This window comes from Gavia stellata, chromosome 32 (genome assembly GCF_030936135.1).
Source record: "Gavia stellata isolate bGavSte3 chromosome 32, bGavSte3.hap2, whole genome shotgun sequence".
NCBI classification, from domain to species: Eukaryota; Metazoa; Chordata; class Aves; order Gaviiformes; family Gaviidae; genus Gavia; species Gavia stellata.
Genome location: NC_082625.1, coordinates 4739535 through 4752360, shown reverse-complemented (window position 1 = coordinate 4752360; position 12826 = coordinate 4739535).

Here is a 12826-nt window from a genome sequence, read left to right as displayed (position 1 = left end):
CTCCGAGACGGGAGCTCCCCACGTGTGCTTTCCCCACGGTTTGGCTCGTTAGCGTCGCCCTGGTTCTGGGTTTGTCTGTAGCTGTGCCAGTCCCTGGGGGCTGCTCTGCAGCCCGGCGTTTCCCTGTACCCGCTCCCGATGCCGGGGATGCCCGAGGGGTCCGAGGGGCCGTGCTGCAGCATGGCTCTGACCCCACGGCGGGGTTTGGGCTGGATACGGCTGCTGCAGAGCCATGGTGGGAGGGCATTGTGGCGGATCTGGCCAGGGCCACACTTATTTAACCCTTGCCTTCTCTTCCTGTAGTGGCTGGGCAGGGTAGTTGTTGCTTCCTCCAAGCCCCCCCCAACTCGCAGCATCCTCTGGCCATTTCCCAGCCCGCGGCCCGTCACTAAGCCCCCGCCGGCCACGCAGCTCCACTTGCAAAAGCAGAACAAGAGGCAAAATTCCCTCGCAGAGATCAACCTTTATCTGGGGACCCGTCCCAGTGTGAGCCAGGGGCCATGGAGAGCCGCTGGCAGTGGCTTGGGGCTCCCTGTCGGGTCACGTCTGCATCGCCCTGCGCTGACCCCGCTCCTGGGACGCTGCCAGAGCCGAGGGGCGAGGGGAGGGAGGGCTGAGAGAGGGGAGCGATCCCGTTACACCTCCTGGGCTGCTCACACCATTAATAGGAGCGGGTGCAAACGGCTGCCAAAGCACCTGCTCCGCGTCCCCGCCAGCGTCAGCACAGAGAGCCCGGCCACCCCCAGATCATCTTCCCAGCTAAGCCCGGCCCTCAGTGAGACCCGCCGGGGCTGCTGCAGGGTCCAAACCCCCAGAAAGCAGCTCCTGGGCTCATCCTGGCTGCAGACCCCCGGTGCTGGGACCACCCCTTGGGCTTTGCAGCGTCCCCACGGGGCTGGCGGGGGCATGGGCAGAGGCTGGCACACACCGGCCCCGTCCCCCAGCCCGCGTGGGGTCCTGCGTTAGCCATGAGCCCCTGTGCACTGGGGATGGGGGGCACAGAGAACAGGCAAACATAACCAGGGACAACATCTTTTTTTGTTTTTTTTTTTTGTTTTTTTAAAACATTCAATTTAATACCTTATTAAAAACGAAAATAGTTTATTTTAACCTCTATTGATTTAGCAAATACTTAAACCTGCCGTGGGTTGGGGCTGTGAACGTCTCCTGTAGTTGCTACAGCGCTGCATGGTATTGTACTTGTGTTTCGTTCCTAAAAGCGACTCGGTGAAGGCAAGGCCCGAAGGGACCCCCAGGTGATGGGCTCTCCAGCTCTCTTTTGTTACCCGCAAGCTTCGTGCCACCCTGCAGTGACAGCACTGGGGCCCGGCGAGGTCGGGGTGGTCTTTCCCCTGGCATCCCTCTGAGGACGGCAGCAGCCTGGCGTCGTTAACCCAGAATACACTTCTCTCTTGATTTGCTTTAAATAAAACCATTAACTGAATTCAAGAGCTACACAGTCTGGAGACAAAACTCTGTTCACTGGGATCCCTGTGCCCACTGCGCCGCCCTGATGCTTCGGGGAGCACGAGTGAAAATGAACTGCAAGAGAGATTTCAGGTGGGGATGGGGAAATAGCGCCAAGCCCAGATGAAGAGAAGCTCCTTCCCCGGGTCCTTTCGGGTTGCCTTTGTGCATCTAATCCAGGGGGGCCCAAAGTCCCCAGGGAGGCTCATGCCAGGTTCCCAGGCTATCTGCTGCTACTCGGAGATCCTGGAGCGCTGCCTGCGCTGCCCGTGCTGCCGCCCCGGCGATGTCTGGAGAGCAGGCAGGGAGCGGCAGGGTGCCCTTGCCGGGGGCGGTGGTGGGGTTGGACCCCCCTGGATTCAGCGTCATCGAGCCCCTCAGTCACCCCATCCTCAGTCGCGCCTCTTGCCCTCCCTGGGCCTGGCGGTGCCGTCCTTTCCTGGGGTGGCCGCTGGCTCCCAGGGCTTCCTGCCCTTCTGCTGCCGCCAGTCCCGCTTCGGGCTCTCCCTGCCGCCATCGGCCCTGCCGGGACGGCCCTTCCACCCCTCCTTCCTGGGCTCATCCCGCTCCCGCCGGCTCTCCTTCCCCTCCCGGCCCCGCTTCTTCTGGGGCTGCTGCTCCGGCTCCCGGGGGGCCCTGGGGGCTCTGCTGGTCTTGTCCCCCGGTGCCTTGTCCTTGGCTCGCGCCTCCCTCCGGCTGCTCCGCTCCGCCTGGGCGGCACGGCCCTCTCGAGCCTTCTCCTCCTTCTTCTCCAGCTTCTTCTCCCGGCTCTTCTTCACCTCTGCTGCAGCCGGCGACACCTCAGGGACATCTGTGGGCTCTTCGTCCCCATCTGTGGGCTCTTCATCCCCATCTGTGGGCTCTTCGTCCCCGTCCTCTGGTGCCGAGCGGCCAAACCACTTCTTGAAGATCCAGGGCTCTGCCTGGGGGGACACGGAGGGGACCAGTTGCCGGTGACACAGCCCAAGGCACTGGGACCCCTATCCACCACTCCCTCTGGGGATGAGACGCTCCCCCCCCACCGTGGGAGGTGCCCTGAGGATGCTTCTTTCTACCCCACCCTGGACTCATACCAGGTTGCTGTCAGCATCACCGTCATCATCACCATCGTCATCATCACCATCGTCATCACCATCATCCTTGAACATGCTGCTCTCAGGCTGGGTGGGCTGGCTGGGCTGGGCAGTCACCACTTCTTGGACCTCCTCCTCCTTGGCGCTGACCACCTCTGGGAGGGGAGAGGGATGGCCACCGTCAGCAGGGGACGAGATTGTTTGGGTGTGATGTCCCAGACATGGGGTCCCACAGCCACCCCCACCCTGGGATGTGGCCCCATCTCAGGCTAGACTGGGGTATTGGGGCAGCCCGGAGCATCCGAACCCACCGTGAAAGGGAGGTGGTGGAGGGTCCTGCCTGCCGCGGCTGACTCCCTCCCTGGAGCACGGCGCTGGAAGAGAGGAAGGGAGAGGAGGCAGGAGGTGGCAGCAGGGTCTGCCCCCCCGTCCCCCTCTGTCCGGCTCCCGGCTCACCTTGGAGCACCTGGAAGGTGACACTGAGCAGGGCGACGACGGAGGCCACCAGGATGCACTTGTTGAGGGTGAGCCCTTCCCAGAGGAGCGGCTCCTCCGCGGGGTCCAGGCTGGGGGGCTCCACCTTCCTCTGCACGGGGAGGCTCTTGGGGACTGGGGATCCCCAAGGAAAACAGCGTTACTGGGGGAGCTGGGAAGTGGCAAAGGGGGTGCTGAGGGGGGTGGGAAGTGCAGGGGCAGGGGCAGGAGCTGCCTGCCCTGCCACCGCCAGCAGACAAAGGTGTTTGCACCGCAGCGGTGGGGAAAAGAATGTCATGGGGGCTGAGTCCGGGCTGTCTGGGCCACGATGGCGTTACAGCATCCTGGGGCTCAGGCGGGCAAAACCTCTGCCCGTGCTCCCAGCTCTGCTGCTCCCCTTCCCCGGCAGCAGATCTGGGCAGGGCAGAGAGGAGGAGGAGCAGGAGCGGGATTTGGCAGGTGGATGAGAAGCCCCATCTCCATGTCGCTGCACTCGCAGGGGACTGTGGAGAGCAGAGCTCATCCCGTCACTGCTCTGTGGCCAGACGGTGCCTCCCGGGCTGGCTGGGGACACAGGACAGGGTCTCTGCCTCTGTGGCCACCTGGGGCCAGGCTGGCCATTTTGGGGCAGAGAAGGGCTTTCCTGCACACCTACCTGGAGGCCCGGCAGCGCTGCCTTTGGCTCCCACCTTCTCCACCCGCTTCTTCTCCACTGCTTTCTTGTCCACGCCGAGCGGCGCTGGCTCTGGCATGCTCAGCTCAGGCTCGTCTGGATCCCACTCAGAGACGCCAAGCTGGGTCCTCGCCTCCTCTAGCCCCTGCGGGGAGGGGCGCGAAGGTGGCTCGGGGGTGTAAGAGCATCGCACAGCCCCATGGGGAAAACAAGCAGCATGGGGGTCATGGCTGTACATGTGTGCCCCCTCCCAGAACAAGGGGTGCTCAGTGCCACCGTGGAGGGACCCAGTCCCTGTGCTCCGCTGCCCGTGCTCACGCTCCCCGGGTCCCCCCGGGGCTGAGCTGATGCTGTGGCGCTAACCAGGCTGGTGCTCCTCGAGCACCTAAGCTGGGTGCGTGTATTTGCATCCGCAGTCTTAAAAATACGTTGGGATCTTTTTTTCTGTCTGCTAAGATGGATTTAGCCACTAGCTGGCTCCATGCTGCAGAGCAGGCGCCGGGGTGCGGCCCCAACGCACATGGGTGGGCTGGTGGCTGCTGACCCCGGGGCTGCGCTTGAGCAAGTCCACCCCAGAGTAGCTCTTGGGGCTGGATTCGCCCCCAGCCCGGATGAGCACGGCTGCACACATCTACTGAGGGCAGCGGGTTGGCTCCAGGGCACGCTTGCCAGCGGGGTCAGTGCGCTGGGAGGAGAGGGAGCACACAACGCGTCGGGGTCTGGGCTCGGTGGTGCCGGGGACGGGGTGATTGGTGGCCAGGCTGGCTGCTGGCCTGTGTCAGCGGCACCGGATCGGTGCCATGAGGGAGAGCTGCCCTCCGGCACAGATCAGTGACAGCAACAGCTGAAGGACATGGCCTTCGGCTGCCCCGGCACGGACGCGGTGCAACACCCCACAGAGCCCTCCTGGGCTGAATGCTGCTGCAGGACTGCTCCCTGCTCAGCCCTGGTGCAGGGAGCCCCCCAGCAGCCCCCCAGCCCCGGCATGCCGCACACTTACATGGGCTCTACCGCTCCCCGTCGCGGCTCACCGGCGAGTCGGCATCTGTTAAAGGCAAGCACAGCACAGTTAGGCAGTGAATTCGGAGAGGTGGGAATCACCGGGGGCTGGGGGCTCATGGTCCTCCCGCTGCCACCCACTGGCTCACAGAGCGGGGACATTATGGCCACGTTTCCCCCATTCGTGCAGCCAGGTCACCCGTGGAGACGGGTTTCAGATGCCCGCGGCCATCGCAGTAGCAGCTGGAAAGGTCGGGGTGTAAGAGCATCACCGTGCACACCTGGGGCTGCTGAGCCCCCAAAATGGCACCGTCCTGGATATCCCCGGGGAGCTGCAGCCGAGGGGGACAGTGAACTCCCTGCCAAGGCACACGGGGGGATGAACAGCCCAGGGTGCAAACGGACACCCAGAAAACATGTGACTGGAGGCTGGAAGGCTGGAGGCAGCTCAGGCTGTAGTCTAGACAGCAGGACCAGCTCTGTCTACCGTGCAGCAACCAGACCTCAAAGAAGACTGCAAGCCACCCAAAAGGACCACGAAGCTCAGGGGTGACTCTGGGGGCTTTTCCCAGATGTGAAGTGGGAGAGAAAACCGGAGGGTCCCCAGGGCTCTGCAGCGGTTCGACACAACGAAGGGCTGGGGAGCATGCTGGGCTCCTTGGGCTCCCCGGGGGTTTCCCTGCCCCTGGGTCTGGGGTGAGCTATGGGGGTGAGGATGCACTGATGCAGTCCCGATGCCAAGCGGCCTCAGCCCTCTCGGCACCTCCAAGTGCAGCCCTCCCGCTGCAGGGATCTGGATGACACATCCTTGCAAGCCCTCACCAGAAGGAGGAATTTTTGCCTCCTTCGAGCTGGATTTAGTTTATTTTCCCCCAGTTGAAGAATGAATGCTGAGAAAAAAAAACCCAGTTCCCAGGATGAAATCTAAGACACGATATTGGAAGCAAAACAAATACATAAGAGGAAACCTTTTGGCTGGGGAACTGCGGCCTGAAAGGTTTTGGCTTTCAACAGGAAATTAAAAGAAGTCTTTGGTTTTGTTTTAGCAATGGCAAGTCTGGTCCTTTCTCTGCTGGGAAGCAAAGGAGCTGCCCCAGGACTCTTGCGTTGGCTGGGGAGTTCCCAGCTTCCAAGGAAAGCACAAAGATGGAGAATTTTTCCTTAAAGAGTTTCTCCCCTAAGTGCTTGTTGTGTTTTTGCACTACGCAGCTATTCACACTTTTTTTGAGCAAAGATGATTGTGAGGAAGATGGAGGAGGGCACAGGCCTCTGTTCCTCTTCGCTCTGGCCACGGCCGACGTCCCTGCGGGGTCGGTGCTGTGCTGGTGCCCCTCAATGTTCGAGGTTGCCCCGTGATTTCACTGTGCCGCAAAAAGCCGTCCCTGCCGGGCTGAGCCCTCTCCTGCGAGGCCTCAAGCACCACGGCACGGCACTGGCATGGCCACGACCGGCACCTCCTGACCGCTGGCTCACAGTGAGGACAAGGAAACTTTTCTCCTGTCCTTCCCTGCCTGCCCGGGCAGCTCGTCAGTGACCTCGGGGCATCCCAAGTCTTTCTCCAACACCTCATGGGGACCTGCTGCCATGTCACTTCAAAGAACTCTCACTAAACCAAGAAGGATAAAACAAATGCCGGGTGGTCAGCGGGCAGTGGTGCCCCGCAGCACACGGCCCTCCTGCCACGTCCTCGCTGTGGTCCCCAGTTGCCGGCTGAGCTCAGCTCCCCGTCACGGGGTGCCGGGCTGTTCCCACGCCTCCTTCCCTTGGGCTTCGCCCAGATGGAGGAGCCCAAACCGCCTCCAGCCCCCGGGCACTTTTCCAGGCTTTGCCACGACGGCTGCAGGGCTCTGCGACAGCCGTGCCATGGCTGGGCAGGCAGCCATCCTCCCCCAGGCGCCGACAGGCATTAACTCCGTCCCACGAGCTGGCTGGCTTCGTGTCCGGGTCTGTTCCCCCCTGAGATGGGAGATGGGGGTCTGTGCCCCGGAGGGAGGCATTTTGGGGCTCTACAGCCCACGCGGGATCCTCATCCCCAGCCGGGATGGGTTGTGTCACCCGCAGGCCCAGGTTTCCTAGGGCTGGTTCCTATCGGACCAGCTCCAGCGCCGATGTACCAAGCGCACGGCCACTGCCGAGGCCAAGCACAGCAGGGATGGCCACTGATGCCAGGGACAGCTTGCCCATGGCAGGCTGGTCACCCACCGCCCCAGAGCCCAGCTCCAGCCCGCGGCTCACACTGGCTCCTGCACAGGAGACCTCCAGTACGACGGCTCGACCCAGCCATCCCCTTCCCAGCGCTGCCCGTGCTCCTGCTCCCTTGGATGCACACTCCACATGCCAGACCTTCTCTTAAACGCACAAAACTACAGACACTCAACGAATAACCGGCTCCACTCTGCTGTCGCTGAAACTTTTCCTGCATGAGCTCCCGAGGTTGCCTCTACCGCTGACTCACATCAAAGAAACTTCCAAAAATAGTCCCCTCGCCTGCCCTGTTCTCCCTGTGTGCGCTCGCATGGCAGCACCGGGACGGGCCCTGGGGCCCCCCATCTGCCACCAGCCGGCAGCGGGCCGAGCGCTGCCTCGTGGGCCGTGCCCGTGGGCTGCCCCGCATCCAACTGAAAGGGTTAAAAGCCACAGAAAGTCGTACCTGGGGCTCGACCACCGCCGCCTTGCCTCTAGCCCCCCGGCTGGCTCTGGCTCTCCGGGGTAATATACAGCAACAGCTGCCGAACCGTGCTGGAGCAAAATAGCACCCAATCACCGGGAGCCAGAGCACCCGCGCTTCAGCCCCAGAAAAGGCAGTTTAGCCCCAGGCATCGAAAGCAGAGGCTGCCGCTAGAAACGTGGGGTGCAGGGGGATGCAGCTCTCAAGAGCACCCAGGACATGGCTTGTGCCTCTGTGAGCCCCCTCAGAGAGCACGAAGAGGGGAGAAGGGGCCGTTTGCTCCCTGCCCCGAGGTCTCTGAGCCAGCTGTGAGACGGATGCGGGTGCCAGGGATGCAGAGATGCAGCTCAGAAACCTGCCAGGCACGGTTGAGAAGGTGGTGCAGGAGAGAGGGGGAGCAATCCCCTGGGACCAGCAGTGCTTAGACAACCCCAGTGAAAACCACTTTCTGCCAGTGTTCAGAGCAGCTCCTTTGCCCTCCGACCCCTCTGATTTCCCCGCAGTACCTGTTCCTGCAGCCGGGTCCCCGGGAGCCCTGCTGCAGCCACAGGCACCTCTTGGGGAGGTGGGGAGGGATGTGGTCCTCAGCTTCCCGCTTACAGGAGGCAGTGAGGAGATGAAGCATCTGGGGAGCCGAAAAGGACCATTGGGCTCTGGCCCTGCCTGTGCAAGGTCACCCAGACCCCCCGGCTCAGCACAGGCAGGTCCAGCCTTGGGCAGAAGCGCCTGTCCCAGGGGATGTGGTGCAGCCGTGGCTGGTACCAGAGCGGCAGATCTTGGAGGCATCTTGCTTTGAGGACATCTCTCTTATGGAGAGCCACTTCTGAAAGGCTTCAGGTTTAAAAAAAAAACCCTGAAACTGTGACGTTTCACACCTGCAGTATTGACATTTTTCTTTAGCAGAGGCGTGAAAGGTCTTTGATTGCAAGATCTAAAGGAGGAATAAGTTGGACACTGGCATCCCGGAGGGGACTTAGACTTTTTCCAGGGCTCCGGACACCCGGTGGGACTGGGTCATGGTCCTGCTTTAGGACCATGCAGCAAACGAACTCAGGAGCAGTCGTCTGCTTTCCAGGGCAGGGATTTCCCCTCTTTGGCAGAGGCAGGACCAAGCACGCTGTGAACCCGGCTGCGGTATAAATACCGCGCCGCAGAAGCTGAATGCAGATGGAGGAAGGGATGGAGCTGTAAACACAGCCCCCCGCGCCGTGCCAGGGCTGCGGGCGCACGTGCCAAGGGTAGTTTTCTCAGTTTTATTCCTGCTCCAGTAAGGTCAGGGCATTTAACTGGCAATGCATGTTTGCTTTACAGGGACATAATGAAAGCGGAAAATCATAAACAGGTCAAATAAAAATCCCTTCTTCTTCCAGTTAATCATGTTTCCTGTGGTGCTTGCAGCTTCGTAAGCTTGCTCCTGCCTCCCGTGGGCGAGCTGGTCCTCCCAGGAAAGAACCTGGGGGTTGAATGGGCAACGTCTGCCTGCACAGAGCCCAGGCAAAACATCCTCCCACTTCGTCCCGGCGCAGGGCCATGGGACAGAGAGCTCTCCCCACCCTTGCCAGGACCGTTCAACACCCAGTTCCTGCAGTGGGGAGGGACGAGGAGTGTTTTTGCCTCTACATGTTTAGCTCTGAGCAGTTCCCCACTGAGCTGCAAAGCCTCCATCTCCATCGGACAATTTATCCCAGGCAGATGGAGGAAAGAGATTTCCACAGGCAAATTCTTTCCTAATCCCCTGAACCCCCCAAATCCTGGCTTCTCCCTTGCCCTGAGACTGAGAAAAGTGTCTCTGGGATGGGGTTAGCTCAGAGAGGGGGGGAAACACGATCTGGCTGTGAGACCAGGCAGAGAGAAAGCCACTGCTGGAAAAGCTCGGGAGGGCAATGGAGCAGCATGATGGACGGGGGCCCGGCTGCACACAGGCTGGGCTCCGTGTCTAGGCTAAATATTGACTCTCTGGCTTTGGCTTGATAACATGAATCTATCTTCTCTGACTTCCCAGGCTGTCAGCTCGGATTCACATGGGTGTGTCTCTGTCTGCAGCGTGCCGGCCGCCCCCGAGGCTCTGCCATGGCTTCGTGGTTTGTGGTCCAGGCGGACCGAATTGTGCTGCAGCATCCCCTCGCTTCTATGGCAACACTCATTTATCCTCCCACCAGGACATAATCTTCTTTCTCCCCGTCTTTAATAACTCACAGTTAAAAGGCAATCATAAAGACATTAAATTAGTCACTGATTATTTTCGGCACAGGTTAGTTCTGGGGATGAATCTTCCTTTTCTCCATGCAATTCCCCCTCTCCTGAGCCCCTGCTGCCATGGCAGCCCCAGCCCGACTCCAGCTCCTCCTGCCACAGGTACAAGGGGAGACGGATGCTTGAGCCAGCTGTGCGGGTGGGTTTCCTGCTGCCCTGGCTCTCGGCCCAAACCCACCGGCTCACCGGGCTGGCTGCAGGTCTTCCCCCCAGATTTCCTCCCTGGCTCCACCAGACCCACCCGACCGGGTTCCCCAGGCCTGGGAATCGAAAATATCCTTCCAGCCCTTGAAGCCTTTATCCTTCAACTCCTCACGTAGGCAGGGTTGGGCTCTTGACCTGCTTTTAAAGATGGGAATTCGGACGTTGTCTGCTAAGCCCAGGTCCCCTGGGCAAAAGACAACTTTGTAGGTCGGTCTCTGCTCCAGCAAGAGCCCCGTCACCTCCATGCCGGTGTCGTCCCTTTGTGCAGCTGTGGGTGGCAGTGGGTGCCGGCTGATCTGGGGCTACACAGGTGAGTGCCCCCCCACCGCTGCCGGCTGAGCCGCAACGTGCTGCCTGCTAGCTGCCGGCACCAAACAAATACCTGCCGGAGATGCACGTGGCGCTCAGGCCAGGCGTTGCATGGGCTTGTTGTAGGTGCTTTGTGTCTCGGAGCCCTCCACCCTTCTCTTAGATGTGGTTGGAGGTTGCCACTGGGCTGAGATGCAATCAGAGGGGGAGCGGGGCTGGCGGCTGGAAGAGAGGATCACAGAAGCCTGATTTCTTGGGGAAATCGGGTGAAAGAGCATCCTGATTCCTCGCACGATCAAAAACCTAAAGGCACAGGTGTCCCCATAGCAACCTGGCCACGTCCCAGCACTGACAACAATATTCTGCTGACCTAAAATTCCTCTTTCAGTTGGATCCAGCATACATCAGCTCTTCCCATCCTCAACAGTTGTGCAATGTCTGTGTGCTGAAACACAGCTGCTGCCTCCTTACCCCGAGGTAGCAACACATCAGCGTCAGCCGGGGAGATTATTCTCTGCGTGATTGCAAGAACCACAGACCTTTACAAGTGCTGGCATTATTAAGAAGCGCTCAGGAAGTTACAGGAAGCAAAGAGATGCCTTTTCTCTGCCAGCTGTGCTTCTCCTGTCAAATCACGATCTATCATCACGGGAGATTTTAGATATGTTGAGCTGAGCAATCTCCTTGTGGAGGTGCAGCTAATTGAAAGCCCGAAGCATTTTGGAAGCTGGATGTCCCCGTGGCTTCATGCCACCAGGCATTGCAGTGGGGTTGGGTAGCACTGCCCATGTCGGAGGGAGCCAGCGAGAGAGACGGAGCATTCTCTGCACAAGCCGATACCTACAGCTGGTACCTGGACGGGCTCTGCCGCGCCGGTGCAGTGCCCTGGCTGGCTGCTTGCAGGTCACAGCCCGGCTCTGTTCAGCTAATGGAAAACATCTGACAGCAGAGAACTGCTGCAGGAACTCAGACCTGGGCCCTTCCCTGTAGCTTCAGTGTTTGGTTAGCCAGGAAAACATAGCTGAGGGTATCTTCTGCCTCCTCTCCTGGGGCGAGGGTTTGACGTGGTGTGGAACTGGAGAGGGAGAAGATGGGAGCTCTGCGGGACAGGTACTATTTCAGGCTAGCTCCTGCTTTAAGGCGTCACAGCTTGCAGCATCTCTGAGGACCTTCTTCTTCCTCTTACCCTGAGCTTTTAGTTGTGCGTGAGCCTCGTGGGACGGCAAGCCAGAAACACTACGGGTCTTTGTTTAAAGGGAAGGGGGCATCCTGCCTACGGACCAGGCTGGGAGGACACACCACCACGGGGTCTTCAGGAGCACAGCATGGTGCTGCAGACCAAGCACCAGCTTAACCACCTGTGGGCACATTTGTCCAGCTGAGAACAGCAAAGGTGATCACATCCATCAGAGAAACTCTCCCACGTCACCTCTGGCTTTCCAGCCCTGAGCTAGAGCCGGCCAGTTGTCCATCCACGGACAGAGCAGTGGCTGTGCCGGCCACACAGACCCCCTTGGCAGCAGTGTCCTGATCGTGTTCAGGGTCTGGGTTGTCTCATAATCTTTCCCAGTGGTGATGGAGGAACCGTGCTGGGGACAGGCCTCAGCTTGGCAGAGCTGAGCAGGACAAGGAGGAGCCGCGGTCCTGCCCTCAGGTCCTGGTCCCTGCAGGACTGGCTGGTGCTTGGGCCACTCAGCACCATGACAAAAGATCAGGCTAGCAGGGACAGAAAACACCATGTTGAACACATCTGTAACCAGTCGAGAGCTGTGCAGATGTGCTCTTAAATGAAATGAGCTTGTTAGGTCTCTGTGAAGAGCAGAAGAGGCAACAGAGAGGGCGCAGGAAGCCCATTCTGCTCTGCACCTCCTCTCATGCCGTGACATCCATGTCTGAGCAGGGATGAGCACAGCACAGGGATGTGCTGCGGGCAGCGAGGCAGCGATCCCACCCATGGGGAAGGCTCCCGGCCCCACCGCTCTCAGTGCAGCAGCTGGGATCACACATGAGCGAGTACCACCCGTAACCCACCGCACTGCCGGCAGCCGGGACAAAACACCGCAGTGCCACCGGGACAGAGAGCCTTTCACTGGGCTCGCCTTGACACCTTGCTAAAAGCCGTTGGAAGCATTGATCCCTCAGCATGCTATATGATCTATAGGTATTCAGAGCAGCTCTACATTAAAGCCAATCTGATCACACTCTAATCCACGTGTGACCTAAATACTCCGACTTACAATTCTCAGAGGTTTTCGCTCCCTTTGCCTGGCAGAAGGAGCAGCATTCAGGTCAGCGGGAACAGAAGATGCCGGATCCCATTAAATGCTACTTTTAGTCTCGGCTGCTTTCAGTAATTGTTCCATGATCCGTTTTCTCACAGCCCAGCGCCGCTTAGGGCTAATCATTATTCTCTTTGAAGATTTACAGCTGTTCGTACCTCCAAGGAGAATACAAGTACGCAACTGTGTTTGAACATGACATTTCAAACAAACTGTCCTTGGAAGTGCCATTTGGGAATGGGGAAAGCAGCCACGATGTTTGTCCCTTGAACGGCCACTGCTGGGGGTTGTTGCTCTATCAGTCTGAAGCTGCCATGGCAGGGGAAACTGAGGCAAAAGGAGATTAAGGGGAAAGTGAAGCTTTGGGTAAGGAGTGCTGGAACAGCCTGGGAATAATATCCCAATGATCACAAATCTTCCCCATTTT